The sequence below is a fragment of the Melozone crissalis genome, unplaced genomic scaffold (genome assembly GCF_028551555.1).
Source record: "Melozone crissalis strain CALT ecotype California unplaced genomic scaffold, PUWL_Pcris_2 ptg000008l_1, whole genome shotgun sequence".
Lineage (NCBI taxonomy): Eukaryota > Metazoa > Chordata > Aves > Passeriformes > Passerellidae > Melozone > Melozone crissalis.
This window is the reverse complement of record NW_026535786.1, coordinates 16,369,186-16,387,086: the sequence shown is the minus strand read 5'-3', so window position 1 is coordinate 16,387,086 and position 17,901 is coordinate 16,369,186.

The window sequence follows — 17,901 nt, the reverse complement described above, 5'->3', positions numbered from 1 at the left end:
AAATAGCTGCTATTATTCCCTATCATCACAGCTTCCCAATTTCTCACCAAATGTACCCCATCTCCAGCCACCATATGCAGCCTGGGCAGGTTGCCAGCTCATTTTGTGTGTGCTGCTCTGCAATGCTGGGATCTGCAATCAGAAGCAGGCCTGGTAGCTAATGGCAAGCAGGCCCATGCAAGGACATCTCCCAGAGTCTTGAATTTCAGTCTGGGCTCCTGTGTGTTTGCTAACACCCTCCGACAGCCCATCAACAACGATGATGGAACACCAGTCATTTGCAAGGCAGGGGTTGAAGGCCAGATTCAGCTTTACCAAGGCTTCAGTGCCCATTACAGTGTGCAAGAACATTCCTGGGTGCTCTCTGGGCAATTGTTTCAGAGGTTCAGGGAAGCATAGCTACAGGGCTGTGGAGCTGTCACAACGTGAATGAGTGAGATTTTAAACTTCTCAGCCGAAAAGCGTGGCAGAAGTAAACCTCAGAACTACAGCTCAGAGAAGTGAACCCTCCCACACCTCTCAAGGGCTCCCATGTCTCTCTGGGAATGGAAAGGCCACTGCCATTAACTGCTTCACTGCTAGCTCATAGAAGGAGAAAGCAAAACACCTTATTGACAACTACAGTGAGGATCTCATCTTGGCACCTCAGCATGGTGTTTGCAGCTTATTGGTGAGGCTTGGTAAAACATTCCCATTTCCATTCCTTTCGGTTCCATCCTGCCTGCAACATTCACATGAGGTTGAAAGGAGACCATAAGCAAGATGAGAACCCATGAAATAATAAAAAGTGGTCCCTTTGACAAACTAAGGTAAACAGAGTCAATTGTAATAACAAATATTTTGCTCTATGAAATGTGAGTCTTTTTCTCCCCTTTTTCCAGCTTGTGGAAGATCCCTGTGCAAATGGCAATTTCCTTACATCCATAAGCCATTAGAATTTATATACTATTATATGAGAAATATACTATTTTGTCACATATTTTGGTGGTAGTGTGACTCCAAATATTCAGTTTGTGAGCTGCAGTGCTTAGTCCCTGTTGGCCACACTTGGTAACTTCCTGCTTATCCATTATCCTGCTGATAAGCATTTCCAGTGTGAAAACCTACTTGTGGGGTTTTTCAACTAAATTTTCTTGATTTCAAACTCCTTCTCAAAGTCCTCAAGTTAAGTGAGTTAGCAATTCAGTTCTATATATCAATAATACCTAACAGCCCTTGTGTTCCCAGACAGACCCTGGAAAGAAGAGGGTGTGGAGGAAGGGAAGGCCGCCACACACTCAATAAAGGCATTATGAGAAATTTACACAGTTGTGAAATTACTTTTTTTTCGTAATGGTTTGCCAAGCTCCAGGATGGAGGCAGCAGCAAGATAAGAAGTGCAGAGTCTTACATACTTTCAGGTTTCCTTGCAAGTATCTCATATGGCTCTGGTCACCCATTCAGTATGCATTTGAGTATGTGCTTAGAATTAATTATTCCCAATGCCCAGAAGGGTATTCCAGCTTTTCCAGAGAGACCTATTCTAACAGTTTCCAGCACATACATAAAGAAACCCAGGCTTACACACATGACTGAATAAAGGCAGGCTGCTGATTGAGGTCTTCACTACTAATTATGTAATTATGTGTGTGTAGGCACAGACACATAAGCAGGATGCAGGCTCAGCTTACCTGCTCCACTGCACGTTCCCCCACCAGTTTTCACTGCAGCTGGGCTCCTGTCCCTTCTCCAGCACAATGTGCCACATTCACTCACAGAACTGATCTGCCCTCAAAACCACTTCTCTCACATTTCTAAATCTCTTGGCGTAAAACCCGTTATTCTCTTGACATTAGGCTATTCAATACCTGTCACTTCCCCCCTTCAAAAAAAAAATTGACTTCCAAGTGACATTATATGATAAGCAGTTATATACTGAGACTTCTAACCAGATGAAGCCCTTCCATCACTAGAGGCAACACGGAGCACATGGGATAAATGCTCGCCGTCACAGTGTCCCTCTGCTTGCTGCCTCACGTGAGGAGCTGCTCCTCGCTCACAAAGCCCTGCTGTTTGAACCTGCTCTGCAGCTCTGAGCAGCAGACTCTCTACATGAATATCTGCAGTAGTCCCAGTGCCAGAAAAGCTGGTGCTCTCTAGGCTACATTTGCAAACAGATTCAAACCCTTTTTTTTTCCTCTGCTACCCCATTTTACCAGTTCATTGATAAAATTCCTATCTCAGCATTAATGCTTGACATAAATCTGGTCCAGCATCTTTTGGGTCTGGAGCAGCACCTCACAGACTGTTCCAAACCTGGAAATGTATCCATGGTGTATCTTACCCTGAGGAAACCCTAGTCTCTTTCCAAACAATGGGGATGTAGTCATTCAACACTGCCGAAAAATGCCTCCAGAATGCAAAGCAACACAGAACCATGGTACGCATGAGGTTGGACTGAAAGCAAAGCCAATGCTTTACTGAAAGCAAAGAGCAAACTACAGAGGGAGACTAAGGTATGGCCAAGACACCAGGACTCAATACTTATTTTTCTGGTTAGTAGGTCCAAGATGCCCCAGGATCTCAGTCATGGTTTGTAGCTGATTGCAGATATTTCTGTGAGCCTTGTGCCCTGTCCTGTTGTGCCAGTAGAGCACTTCTGATTAGGACTCACCTGAGTCACCCAAACTCCCTCACCATCTTATGTTTTCACGGGAGTTGCAGGACCCCTCAAAGGTCAAGAGTAACAAATATTATTATTAATATAATAGCACTCAAAACAAGGAAAATAAACTCATACTTTCAGCATCTTAGAGTTTTCTGGGTTGTAAAAACAGCCCGCCCAGCCAGCAGTTTGTCATGGAGCTTAGTTCTGCCATAAAATGCTAATCAGCCTGAGCAGTCACGTCCCCCCTGCACCATATCTTTTTATGAGCACATTAACATGGTCGTTAGGAAGAGGGGACTCATATGGACACAAACACGCACCACAATCATTTATTTTCCCCTCAGACTCCATCCTGAGTGACTCTAATTCATTAGCAGGAAGCAGTTTTCCTTCTCCTCCTTCGAGGTGGTTTCTGGTTTCCGGAAACCCAGACATGCCCAGACTACCAAACTGTTGAGTCCCCATAGAGCATCGTTTATTCCCTATGACAGATGTCACAGGAGCAGGAAGCAGGAACATCTCCTCTGCAAGGAAGAACATTCATGCTCTCTGGAATCTTCACAAAGAGTCATGTTGTTGAAATAAAATACAAATGAGAAGGTTAAAAGTTAGAAATTCACTGAATCACTGGAGTGTAGTACAAGACAAACAAAAGAATTTGTCAAGATAATAACAAAACCTGTAGGAACCAAAAGCCACGACCTGAGAAGTAAGAATGGGAGGATGCTATGAATCAAACTACAAAGCCAAAGAACAATTTAGCTTGAACTTAGTGATTATTAACATAGTAAAATGCCCATCCATAACCTATAATGAGCCTTTACTCGTATAAGCCCCTTCGTCTTAGAGCATGCATAGTAGAATAAATGTGCACTGTATCTTTAAACCAAGAGGACAGAATGTAAAGCCAGTTACTCTATCTTTAGGTTGTTAGGCACACAGGAAATGGCAGGTTTTTATTGTTCAAAGAGTATAAAAATTAGCACCTGGCATACTGAAGGGGTGCTAACTTTGTGGATTTAACACCACCTATCTCCCATTTCTGCATAGACATGAAATAAAATCAAATATCTCTACTCTGTGTGTGGACTGGCTTCTTGCACACAGGGTTAAAGAACCCTGTGCTAGGGATAACAGTGTCATGTGGATCACTAGATGCAGCTACTTTTTGTTTGGAGTAAGGGCCTGTCAAAGATTTGATAAAAGTCACCTTTTTCCTTCAGATACCAAAAACGATCCCTCTGTATGTGATATAAAGATAGAGCTGGGAATAGTTTGGTGATTCAGATAGAGAGATACAGGTCACTGCCACTCAAGCTAAGAGAGAGCTAAAGCCAATTTTAGGAGTAGATAGCCAATCTCTAGAGGGCACCTTCAAACACACAGGCAGTGTGAGATGCAGAGTAAAGGAGAGCAAAGAACACAAGGACATCGGTCCTGTGGCTGTAACCCCCTGACTGGCAGGGAAAAGGATGACCCCCATCTCTGCATTTATGGTACCCAGACCCAAAGCATCACTGACAGGCCCAGGGTGTGACTATCCTGCCTTAGTCCCCTTCTTGCCAGATCCCATCCACTTGGGCTAAACAAGAATAAGGCAGTAGGAGCTTTAGTGCAAATGATTTTTTTCCCAAATTCTTTCTTTTTCCCCTATCAGTGAATTGTCCCCTCTTTCCATCTCCTATTCATTCCCTATCTCACTGTATGCAAACCACAATCCCTCTTTTCTTCTTTCTGCTTTATTTTCCTGAACACTCATTAACTACTCACAAAGGACCGTGCCTGGCAGATCGGAGCTGCAATTATCTCCTGGTTCTGACCCGTGTTCAGCGGTCAGAGATTAGCATCAGCAATAATAATGGAGTGCGAGATGCAAGCAGCTGCATGCTGGGGATTTGACAAGTGTCCAGACTGCTGGAGCCAACGTGAGGGGAAGGGAATCCACACAGGGGACTGTGTCCTCGGGAAGGGGGATGTGGACATTTTGGTTTTTCCAACACATCCTTCAGGCTTATTCAGGGAAGATGATCAACTTGTCCTCCGGTATTCCAGTTATAAATCCTATCCAACTTCCACTCATTCTGATGGACCCATGAACCTAAGGGAGGCAGGAGGCCATTTCTCGAACAGTTACCCTGCTGACTTCAAATTTCACTTTTTTTTTTCATTTTCAAAGTGTAAAACCCACCATGAAAAATAGAACTCCAAATCATACACATTAGCAAGGATGTACCTCCCAGACTGCTAAAATAAAGAGCCCTGCCTTTTCCCATCCCCAGTAAAGGATAGGAAAAAATATTTGACTTTCCTGACTTTCTGAATGCCTTCCCAGTGAGGGCCACCATGCAACTTTCATGCTTTCTGTCCACACACTCGTCTGTTTAAGGCATCCATCCATCTCAGTCCACCATACTGCAATTAAGATTCCACAACAGGCTTCAGTTGGGTCTCCTCCTCATTTCTCTCAGCTTTTCGACAGCTTTGTTTTTGAAAAACTGTGGCTTTGTTTGTATATGGGTTTATTATTTCTTGTTTTCAGTTACTGCAAACAGGCTCTGACAAACAGGTAAACTTGGGAAAATAGTTGATCTTTGGCTCAGTCTTATCTCCTCTATCCATCAATACTATTAGGGCTGTCTCTATGTCACATCCTTGGCTGAACCTTCAACACAGCAAGTCCAGGCTGTCACAACTTTCCAGGCAATGTTGGAATTTCCCTGTCACTTAACATCTTCTGGATACCACCTTTGTTTTTGCCTCCCTCAAAGGGGAAAAACTGTAGACAGGATTCCTAACTTTGGGGATGTATGAGTTCAGTATAAAACTCAGTCTGTTTATCTATTTGGCAATAATATTATAAGCTTAGCTGATAGACAGCAAAAAAACCCCAACCAGCCAAATAAAAAAAACTCACAAGCGCAACAAAAAATTATAAATACACGTACGTCTGTTAAAAGAATGGCTACGAACTTTGCTCATACTTGTTTCCAGTTAAGATGCTTAAACCACTCCTGGCCTGAAATATCCAGACTTTTAGAAAGCAAGAAGAGAATTCTCATCAGTAGAAACTTTTTTCAAAAGATTACTTCAAATTCATCCTGCTTCTAGTTATCTTAGAAATAACATGAGAACAGACCCTATCAGAGCATATCAGTGGTCCCTGAATCTGGTATCTGAAGACACCTGGACATTTGGAAGTGCAGCGATAATGAAAAAGAAAAAAAATTAATTGAAAGTTTCAGAGCCTCAAAAACTGATCAGCTTGAGATTTGGAGCAAGTTCAAATTTGATTTGCATTGTAGCTGATTAACCTTGTTCATCCTAAAAATATCCCTTAGTATATTTTCACAGTTATAAGATGTGTGAAAAAATGGCAGAAAGAAAGTGCTAGGAAACAATTGCTTGATTTGACGAAATGTTTAGAGTTCAAGTGGCCTCACACCCACTTTTGTGGCTTCAATAAAAATTTTTAAATTTTTTTATTATTATTTTTTACTGGCACAAAAACTTTCAGCAATTAGCTTTAGATTTCTATAGGTAAGTATTTGCACCAGGAGCTGCCACCTGCTACTTTCCCTTAAATAAGAAACCTATTATGTGTTAGATGACCAATCACAACAACAAATTGAGTGAAGGCAGAAAGAGCTATGCGGGGGAAAAAAAAATTGAAGGGAGGGGGAAAGTAGTAAAGCAGCAGCATTCCACTTTTCCAAACACAAAACATGAATTGAACAATGACAAGGTTTCATTCAATCCCAATCCACCCATTTCAAAGGCAAACCAGGTTCAAGAATGAGAGGAATAGCAGATTTGTCTTTACAAACAAGCTGCGGGTTTGCTGGTAGATAAAACTAGCACTGGGAGATAAAAGAAACAATAGGAAGGATTCCACTGACTGATGAATGGAATAAGATATTTGCATGTAGAAATAAACTTTAGCTTTGCTGATAAATGAAATTAGACATTAAAAGATGAAATAATGGGGAAGAAAAACCCTTAAATTCCATGAGAATTAAAAATTCAAAGGGAGGGTTATACATTAGAGGGAAATCTTTGGTATCAGGTGTATCGAGAAGTCTGTACCTCTCAAGTATCTCAGCCAATGGCAAAGAGAAGGGAAATGCAGCCAAGAAATTAGGATAAAAAGTGAGGCTGCATCCTACAAAAGTTTGAGAGATCCCAGGAGAATGCCCCATGGCCTCTCCCTTTATTCAAATAATGTAAAAGGACACCTCTGTCTCTTTTTTAGACATAAACCTCTGATGTTTGTGGATTAATTTTCCTAACAAAGATTTGTAGCAACATCCAGTTTTCACCTGGAGGACACCTGGTTCCGGCCAGCCATGGAGAGAGTTTATCACATAAACCCTTTTTAGTAGCTGTAGTGAAATCATTAATTGATCATTTATCACCTCCCTGGAAATGAATAAATTCCCACATCTGCTCTCACCCTTGCTGTTCAGAAGAGCACAGGATTTTGTCACGGAATGGACCAGGCAGATAACCCCACACTTTCACTTATATGCAACCTTCTAGTTATATTGAGTTCAAGCCATGCTGCTTCTGCTGAGTGAAAGTCTGTCTGAACTCCCACGAATTACTTATTCCCATTTAGTATGTGCACAGAAGATGCTGCTTTGCAGGGCTGTCGATCCAGCATGAAACTCACTTTGGAAAACTTTTTAAAGAGAATATCTGCATGATGGGGGGGAGAAGGTGGAGGAATAAATCTCCTGGTACTTTTGTTCATTATTTAAAGCAACTGTTATTTTCTCTCATTTTTGCTTTCAAATTTGATATCTAAGAGACAAGATTTCTTCTACTAGGCGTCACTGGGGGAAACAGAGCGTGCAATCCGTTTCAGGGAATGCTTTATTCCAGCATTTCAGGCAGGAGAAAGGTCCAGAGGAGATGAAAGAAGCAGCAACCAGGAAACTGAAGAGACTTTGAAATGCAGCTCTGGTCTTTGCTTGTTCAAACCTCACACAAGCCACTTCTTTGGGTGCCTCTGTATGGCATAATAATGCCATCCTGGCCTGTGTCAGCAACAGCGTGGCCAGCAGGACCAGGGCAGTGACAGTCCCCCTGTGCTCGGCACTGGTGATGCTGCACCTTGAGTGCTGTGCCCAGTTCTGGGCCCCTCACTGCAAGGAGGACATTGAGGTGCTGGGGAGTGCCCAGAGAAGGGCAACAGAGCTGGGGAAGGGTCTGGAGCACAGGTCTGATGAGGAGCTAAGGTGGTTGAGCCTGAAGGAGGCTCAGGGGAGACCTTACTGCTCTCTGCAACTCCCTGAAAGGAGGCTGTGGTGAGGTATCAGCTGGACTCCTCTCTCAGGCAACCAGTGACACAAGATGAGAGAAACCATTCAAGAAATGACTGGATATGGCATTTAGTGCCGTGGTCTAGCTGACAAGGTGGTAGTTGGTGAAAGATTGGACTTAAAGTCCAATCTTGACTTCAATATTGATCTTGAAGGTCTTTTCCAACCTAAATTACTCTGGGCATGTACCTTGTCTAACACTTCCAAATACAAAATGCAAGGAAGGGAAAACTAGGAAGTGGGGTCTGTTAATGGGATAAAATCTATCAGGGTTCCTCCTACCAAGCACCACTCTACAGAAAGTAACCCTAATGAACGTCTGACCAATGCATTCAGGTCCCCACATCTCTTAACTGGTCTTGTGGTTCATACTAACTGCTCTGCTCTGTCAGGACTCACCAGGTTGCAAAACACAAACACTAATGAAGCTGCAATGCCTGATTGAATCCATTGGTTTCTTCCAGAAGCTAACAGCCATGGGCCTCAGGGGGCTTCAGGTCATGCTGAGCACAACTGTCTTTACTGAAAAAAGTGTCTCAGATCTGATCTTAAGAGTCCAGAGTCAGCCCTTATGGTACTTGATGCACTCTCATTACTGAACTTTGCAACTTCTTCTGTCCCCAATGTCCTAGCAATTAACCAAATACCTGTATCAACATGCCACACGGTGCGTTTCCTTTTTTAAGACCAGCAGTTTGCCAAGGATAACTCACACACTATAGACAAGGCCATCAGATAAATACAGAGTGCATAATAACCTGGCATGCCTTTATGAGACCAGGAAAAACCAGTATATCATGGGATTTCAGGCAGGGAGTACAGCATCAGCAAGCTGGAGGGGAGAACATTATTAGCGAAGCACTTTCTCTGAGCTCCTTGATAACTTTGGATGAGGTAAGCTGGAGGATATGTTAGCTCTGTGCATACACAGAATGGGCAAGCCTTGTGACTCTTAATGGCTTTGTTAAATCATTTCTCTCAGCGAGTCTGTCTGTAATAAAGGATTGCTGCAGCTACCCTCATTTTTTAAGCTGCTTTGAGTTTTGCACATGGAAAGTATTAAGTGCTGGCATTACATCTGTTAAATTAAGGCCCTAAAAAGGTCAAAGTCATCAGCTTAATTTTTGCAAAGAGGATTGAGCAACACTGGGATCTCAGGGTATCTGATTAGTTACACCTTACAGTTTTTTCTGTTGTCTGTTCCACTGTACTTTGACTATGTTTTCCCTCTCAAAGGTTTGTGGAGGCTTTAAGTTAATTTGGTGGTAGCATAAGGTACCAGACTGCCAAACTGCAAGATTAAAAGGATCCTATGTGTTTAGATCTGCAAGAAATATCAGCACCAGCTACTCTATCCATTATTCCATCTCCCTTTCCCACACTCCCTTCCTACCCTAAAATAACCTCAGCAATTAAACTGAGAAAGGACTCACAGAAGGAAGAAAAACTGCAATCTCTGTGTCCCACTCTGTCCCAGCCCTCTCTGGCTCACTGCCCAACAGGAAGGCTATTTATACCAAATTTTATTTCAGGGGGACGATGACAGGCTCTGCTATATCTCATCTCCCCATCTGATGGGCAACTAATCAGCCACCAAATCATAATGATTTTCAGATGTGGAGCAGGCTCAGAAGGCAGAGGTGAGAAGCATTAAACATCCTGCCAACTTGCATACATGCAGTCACCTGAGCTTGAGCTGTGCAGGGTAACAGGTAACATCCACCAAAGCAAGCATGAACAGTGACAAACGTGAACCAAACAGTCTCTGTTTGCATAATCACCTCTTTCTCCAGGCCATAGAATGGCTTGGGCTGGAAAGGACGTTAAAGACCTCTTACCTCCAACATCCCTACCAGGGGCAGGGACACCTTGCACTTAATTAGGTTGCCCAAACTTTGTTTGAAGGAAGCAAAGATATTCTAGTTGACAAAGAAAGGAGACAACATTCACTCCAGCCACTGAGCCACATCCACCCCGGCCTCAGAGGAGAAAGCAAACAGGCAGACAAGCCTTTTTGGTGTGCTACAACTGCAATACCAATAACTTTTTCAGAGCTTGCTAATCCTAAACTCTTCATGATTTCTATGCACTCTTATCACCTTGGAAATCCCAAATTAATTTCATCAGTACAGAGGCTCCTTCTGTTATTTATCACATGGAAAAACATTGCTCTGCAGGACCATCAATCCAGCCTGAAATTCAATGTGCTGAAAGAAAGGAAAATCTGCATGGTGAAAAACAAAGGCAAAACCAAAAACCTCCCAAAAACAGTTTACATCAGGGGAATTAAGGATATGGTTGCTCTGTCTCAAGCCAAGGGGAAAGGATTATTTATAGTGGGCAGAGGAGGGGAGAAATAAACCTGCTGGTTCTACCAAAAGTATTCAAAGGTAGGTTTCAGAGCAAAATGGAAAAAAGTCAAGTGAGCTGAAGAATGCCTCTATATAACCCTTCAGAGGAGTTTTGGGCTCTCTCCAAATGCAGGTGGAAACCACTCAGATTTGATTTACATGGGTTTAGATTTCTCTTTCCTTGCCAGCAGGAGGACTAGAAATGGACAGAGCCTTCTATTTCAGTACCAAAATTTGTCAGAAAGCATGTTTTCAACAACCAGGGAGGGCACAGAACCAGTCCACCCACCTTAACACTCCTTTCAGCAATGTAGAACTTCTCCCTTGGGGCCCACTGACTCTCTTCCTTCAAATCCAGTTTCAGAGTACATTTCTTCTTGAAGTTTCTTAAGAAGTTAAAAGTCTTTCCTCTTAAGCAATTGTGACAAAAATAGCCTGATATGGAAAAAACCCACCCACACATAAACATCTAAGAGCTATTCTAATGTATATCACATTTTTCAGGGAGAAGGCAGGGTAATCATGTGTTCCCTTCGCCTATCAGACTGCTGGCTCCACAGGCAGCATGCCTCTCTGCAGAAAGACCTTTCTATCCATGGCTGATGGAGTTTACACCTCTCTCAAGGAGAAGGACACAGGAACAGGAGGCCCTCTAGATCCTGACATCTGACAGAAGAGAACTGTGCTTTGACAAGGACAGCTACAGCAGCACTTCACAGGGTGGTTTAGGGTGAGGGGTTCAGACCCAGACAGCAGAAATGCAGATGTTTAAAGTCATGGTAGATGAAGGTCAGCCTCAGTCTCCCATGAGATATGTTACCAAATTGCAAAAAAAAAAAACCCAAAAGCCCCACCACAACCAAAACAACAAAAAAACTTCACAGAGCAAACAATGAAAAATTAAAGGAAATTTAATTAACAAGATGGATCTTGTGGAAATTTGGAGAATCTCAGCAATTTCTAAAACACTCATAGAACTCCATTCAAGAGACAAAGGAATCAGTGACCTGCAACTCACCTGTACTTATCTCTTCTCTTGCTGTGACTTCAGCTTGATAATACTGTGGAGTTCTATTTTACTGATCTTCCCTTGAAGGGATCATTTGACTCCAAAGATCAAACCTGCTTCCCCACCAGAAAATATACTCTGTATAGGGACCGATGTTTTTGTCCGGTTCATGAAACAACCATCAGCTGGATCAGATTGGAGCTAATTTATTTTAATACTTTTGAAAAAGAAGAAAGAGGAAATGAGGAAAAATACTTTTGAGAAAGAAAAATATCTCATATATGTAAGTTTTTAAAGAAGCTAATTAAAGCTAATTAAAGAAATCTGCTAATTAAAGTCAATTAGAACCTGACTGACCCATAATCATATTAAAATACTTACAGCAGAATCAAATTGTCCCTGCAAAAAGGGGATTTTCCTTTCCTGCATACAATTCATAGGGAGGACAGAGGAGAGTTAGGGGAAGCTCCCCACTGTGCAGATGTTTTCCTGACATGATCCAAATAGGTGCATCTGAATGGCATAAAATCTGACAAGGGAATTCATCTGTATAGGGACTTCACCTGTCTGCAAATTCCCCTGGATGGGGGATTTCACATGGGGAGCATCCCTCTCACTTACCATGTCACAAAATGACTGCCAAGTGACTATGGACAACTAACAGAGATTTGTCTCCTAAACACCCATCTATTATTTTTAGAATTATCTACTTTTCAGTTATTGAGCAAGCCTCCACAGCTTCATACCACCCATCCTCCTAGACAAAAGGACCTTCACATCCCTGTCTTTCAGAAGCAGTAGGGCTACAAAAAGCCATGCCCTGTGCTAGTGCCATCTGCACTCTGAGACAGGAAACACCAGGCTGTAGCCTCTGTTTTAGTACTGGCCAGAATGGCACACGTGATTTTAAATACATGTCGAAATATGCCTAAATTGAGGCTCTGAAGAGAAAGGGCATGGTGCATCTTCTTTTCCAGGGCAGCTAAACACCAGTCTACAGGAGAAGCAGGGCATGAACCAGGCTGGCTTAAACCCTAGGCTGATGTACTAAATGCAGGGCTGCTTTTTTCCTCTGCTGCTTACTTCAGTTTCTCCTTGTGTTGTTGCTATTCTAGTTACAGAGAAGGAAAAACAGTACCTGAAAATTTGCATCTGCATCAACATCAACCCAGCCTCCTTCTAGGGATCCATGTGCCCATATTCTTCATTTATCTTCATTTCACACTGTCGTTCCTGCCAGCTACATTGTCTCTGCCAAAAACCTTTTGGAAAGAGGAAGTGTCATGAGAACCGCTGCAATTATAGATCCAAACCTACACCAGCTGGGTCAGTGCAGCCTCTTCAAAAACTTTTTTGTGGCTAGGACCACGTGTTCATATACATACATCTCTATTTTCATGCATGTCTGTTTCTTTACTTCTCTTCATCAAGCAAAAGCCACCATGCTCTGCAAATTTACAGTAGTTTGTGCCACCAAACTCTAGATCTTTGCAGAACTATGATGTTTGCAGCAGACTGAAAACAAGTTTGCTGTATAAATGCTGACTTTGTGGCACAGGTGGATTTTGGAGCAGTGAACTCTGTGCAGGGAGATCACACAAAGCAATCCTCAGTAAGCCTGTGAAATTGCACTGATGGCAACGCATACAAATGTGGTGGATAAGGTAAAGGGGATCCTGGTGAGCTGTAGGAAGAGCTGAGCTTTGACAGAGCATCATCATGGGGATGGCTGTAAGCAGTCACTTAAACCTCGGGTTTCTGCTGTTCCTTTCCAGGAGACCCAGCTTGAAAAATAAACTATTCCCAAACTGTGTGTGTGTGTTTGACCCCACTGCCTACACAGGATGAACTGTATAGTTAACTTGCAATCTGCTACCCTATTCCTCTCCACATGGTCCCACTAACTGCTGCTCCAGGCTGGCAGAAAGGGCAGCTCAAAGGGTGAGAAATGCTGAAAGCCCTCACGCCTGTCGTGCACAAGGACAGCCAAACAGCCCTGGAAAGACACAGCTCTGCTTTCTCCTTCTCCTGTGCCCACAGGAGCCTCACTGTGGGGACAGGGGCTGCAACAGGAAATGCAACAGGGACAGCTCACAACCTGAGCAGAGGCCAAATGGAGCCAGTGAGGCAGAAGCAAAGGCTGGGGAAAGCAGACCACGGCTCCTGCAGGGCCAGCCTGTTCCCCAAACCATCCACATCACCTAAGCAGTGAGCAAACCTTGAGCTGGTTCTGGTCTGCTGACCTGGAACGTCTCAGGGGCATTCTTCTGCAACTTGCTCCTGTGAGTATCCTGACTTTCTACTGCATTATGCAGGCTTGCTGTGCAAAACCCTCCTGGATTCCATGATATAATAGAAATTCAGGGATGAAAAAAAAACCCAACTTCAATTCTTTCAAAAGGAGCCAGAGCTTGATTTATGTCTTTCTGTCTCACCAGTGCTAGCTCAGTTGGGAGATTCAGGATTTCTGCAAAGAAAAGATTGTTTTGAAACCTCCTGAACTTTTCTGAGCCAGAAGGTGGTCTGAACATAAGTCTTATTTTATTTTTTATTTTTTCTCTCTCTTTTATTTGGGGCACTCAGTGACAATCCCCCAGTGAGCCATTTGCTAGCCAGCAGAAGCAGAGATTCAGTCTCTCTGCACCAGTGCAGGATACAAACAGCAGTATGCACCTGCCTAGGGGGCTAGGTCAGGGCAGGCTGGGTGGGCCTGTCACAGCAACAGCAATTTATCAGGCATGCAATGGCTTAAGGCTGCAGCAGCCTCACCTTTGCAATAACCTGTCCCCCCTAGGAGTGCCCTGGGAGAGGAGCTGTTCTGTGCAGACTGCTGGACCTAGACCTGGCCTGTACAGACAGGCAGGCAAAGCAGGGCTAGAGCCATGGCAGAACACAACCACTTTTTGGAGGCTGGTTTGCCCACCCATGCCAACCACTGCACTCTCCTGCTGTGTGAAAGGCTGGACTGAGTGTCCAGAGCACCTAAAAACATCCTTATCCTTTCTCCCACACATTAAGCGCTGCAAGTTATTTTCACAGCTGCTTTTTTATTTTTCCCCTATTACTCCTCTGCCTGTCACATCTGCCTTCTTTGTTCCACTTCTCCAAGGCCTCATGGTGCACACTTGCTGGAGAAAGGCTGCTGTGCTCAGTGTTGCCTTCCTCATTTGCTGCTAAGCACGAGGAAGCCTCCCCCACAAGAAGCTTTCCTCAGGACACCCAGGCACTGCAGTAGATGTACACAGAGTACATTCTGAGGCAGCAGTGGCTGTCCTTGTCTTGTCCTTACACTCACACTGCCCAGCCCCTCTTGGCCCCTGTGCAACATCCACACGGGTGGGCCAGTCATTCCCATCATTCCCATAGAAACTTTAACTAATGGGACAACAGGCAGAATGTGCCTCTTATTGTCCCGTCATTCCCACAGCCCTCCCTCTCCCTGTCCCTGCCAGGCATAGGTGATGTGTGGTGGTGTGTGGTGGTGCCAGATGACCACTTCATATCCTCATGAGTCAAACCTTAGTATCCCTTAATATTTGCTCCCAGCATGTAAGTGGTGCCTCATGTTGTTTCCTTCTGTGACCTCAGTATCCAATTCCTGTTCCCCTTGGCTGCTTTACTTGCAGGAATGATACCATCTGTGGCAAGATAATACCCTCTATGAGCTTCTCAGTACATGTGGTCACTCTGATTCCTTCCACCAAAACCCCCTGGAACGAGGAGCAAGGCGCCATGAGTAACCCACATTTTTAGCTAACACAAAAGCCTTTAACAGCAGCTCTTTTAAAACCTCAGGCTAATCCTATTAATGCCTAGCTGCAGGTGCAAAGGGGTTGATACCTCCAGTCCTGTGCCTCCCACAGGCACAGAGGTGCTCCTGGGGCGCTCCTGCCCGCACAGGCAAACACAGAAATGTTCTCCAGCACGCAGAGCACACTGAACTCACCCCATGCAGCACCCACCCGCAGCTCTGCTCGGTGTTTTGCTGGGAGAGATAAGCTGCACATTGGTTGTTGTGGCGCAGAGAGAAAGCAGAGCTCGGGGTCTTCATCAGAGGCAGGCACAGGATTTTCAGAGGAAGGCTTCAATGCATGACTCCGTGCCTCCGATCTTATCTCCCGTGTCCGTCGTTAGCATCAATTGCCGGTTTGGTGGCATACCGATAGCAGGATGTGATCTCTGTTGTCTCCCTCCTTTCCTCTGGGGTTAGGCACAGCTTTTTCTCATTACCTTTTTGTTGAAAAGTGTTTATCGTGGCAGATAATCTGAGAGAAAGCTTCTTCTTGAAATCATTTGTCTTTTAGCCATAGGAGTAGGAAGTGTCTCACAGTTTCAGTCTCCCCTGTCATTTAAGAGTCATTCTTCTTTCTTATACTACTGTACTTCCCACTGGCTGTCCAGCATTAAACTGTGGTCTGTATCTTTCCATGTGTAGCCAAAAGAACCCCAATCACACTTGGCATAAGAATTTGGGGTGTAAGACAATCTGTAGATGGGGTCGAATTCCTCAGTTCAGGCTCTCTAACTGCCTGTTGCACTAAATTTGCCTTCACGTGGAAGGTTTGGTGTTGGTAGCTGCAGGTGCCCTCAGTCCCAACAGTGGGTGTCTGCTCCATCAGCTGCCTGCTTAAGGGAGCAGGCAGAGCTTTACAGAGGACAACACTGCTTTCGCTCAGATTTCGGGTTTGAACCTCCAGTGCTTTAAGAGCTGACTGGCTCAAATCAAGTGCCATGAAGTACTGCAGCTTCTTCTGTGTATTGGTGAGAAGTGGGGAAGGAAAATTACTCTTTTCTATAGGTAATTTTATGGCTTCTCTTGCCATGCAGAGGAAAACAGTGAGATTAAGATTTTCTTTTTCTATCTGATGTGAAACCTGGAGATTTTTTTTTAATTGTAAACTGGTGATGAAAAACTGAAACTTTTGTTCTTGTTTTTCCATTCCCCCTTGGAATGGAAATTCCAAATCAGAATGTTGACATTTTTGATCAAAACAAAGCTTTTTGATAATCTCAAAATCAAAGTACTTAGTTTTACAGAAGTAGCATGAAATAGTGCATTTGAAATTGTTGCAACAAACCAAATGTCCCCCTAACACAGCTACATCCAGAAATTGCTTCCCGGCCTGATTATGGCTCCAGGAGCACAGTCAGACACAGGACTCACAGAGGCCCTGCTTTAAGCTGACCAGACAAAACTCATTGCATCCCCATTGCCTTTTGGGTTTGCAGGTCTTCCTTTGTACCTAGTGCAGAGCAGGAATGGGGGTGTTGGAGAGGCAGCCTGTGAAAGTGATGCACCCTGTGGAAACACAGGCAGAAATCTGCTCAGAACAAATCTGCATTTTATCCTGGGGGGAAAGAGGCATTTATGAGGAACATTTTCACACAGGTCTAGCATGCATGGCACTGTGGAGAGAAGAGGAGCAGGAGGGGTATCTCATGCAGATGAACCATTAGAGCATCCTGCTGTTCCTGCAATGACTCACGTACTTTGTTACCTTTCAAATCCAGCCCTACTCGGTGCCCACACACAGCAGAGCAGACCCACAGGACCCCTCTCATGCAGGGCTCCACAGGCAGCCCCTGCTCCTGCATGCACATGTCAGTCAGAGCTCACACTGTGATAGCACAAACCCACGCACAGGAGCCTCCAGGATTCTGATGTAGAAGTCAGGAGCAGGAGTAACACACCCTCCTATCCGAATATTCATACACATCGTCTCACACACCATGCTAAGGTGCACGCAGGACTTGCAACATATTTCCTTATGTTTTCTGAAATTTCCCTAGGACCAGACATGCTTACTCAGTGGTTTAATCACAAGCACACATAGCATTCAGCCCTGCCACTCACAAATCATCCCGTCTCCCTTGGGAGAGTGGATCTGGCAGCCTTGTCTCCGCTGAGACAGAGGCTACAGTTTGTGCCAGCAAGAAAAGAAATCCCGCCAAAACCTTGAGAACAGCCCTGGGCTCATTCACACTTTCTTCTGCTCCTGAGGGAAAAGAATAACAATAATAAAAAAACCCAAACCAGCTGTGAATTTATTGACTCTCCCTTAAGAATCTCGGTGCAGTAAATTCCACCTTCATGGCGCTGGCTAATTATGCATTTATTTAATTCCGTTGCTCTGGTTTTTTTAATGATTCTCTGCTGTTGTTTGAAGTTCGCTGTCTATTATTTGCAATAAAACCCTCTGTCATATTTTTGCCTCATTATTCCAAACAAACAGTGCATTTTCTGCCGCCCTCCCTTCTCTCTCTCTCTCTGTTCCCTGCTCTGCCTCGCTCCCTGCCACCCTCACCTCTCGACTAGCACTCCCCGAGTTTCAAAGACCAGCTGTTAGCATTTTGTCAACGGAGTGCTTTTGAGAAACTTCTGTCACGGGCTCCTGCACAGCAGGGGCTGCTGAATAAAATATCAGCCCTTCAAAAGGGAATTAAGGCAGGGAACAAAAGCAGAGGGGAGGACAAGGAGAGGAGAGGCCGGCTCTGCGGTTCCCTCCCGCCCAGCAGTTTGGAAGAGGGGCTGTCACATCTGCCCGGGACAGATGTGGTGTCCAGCACTCCATG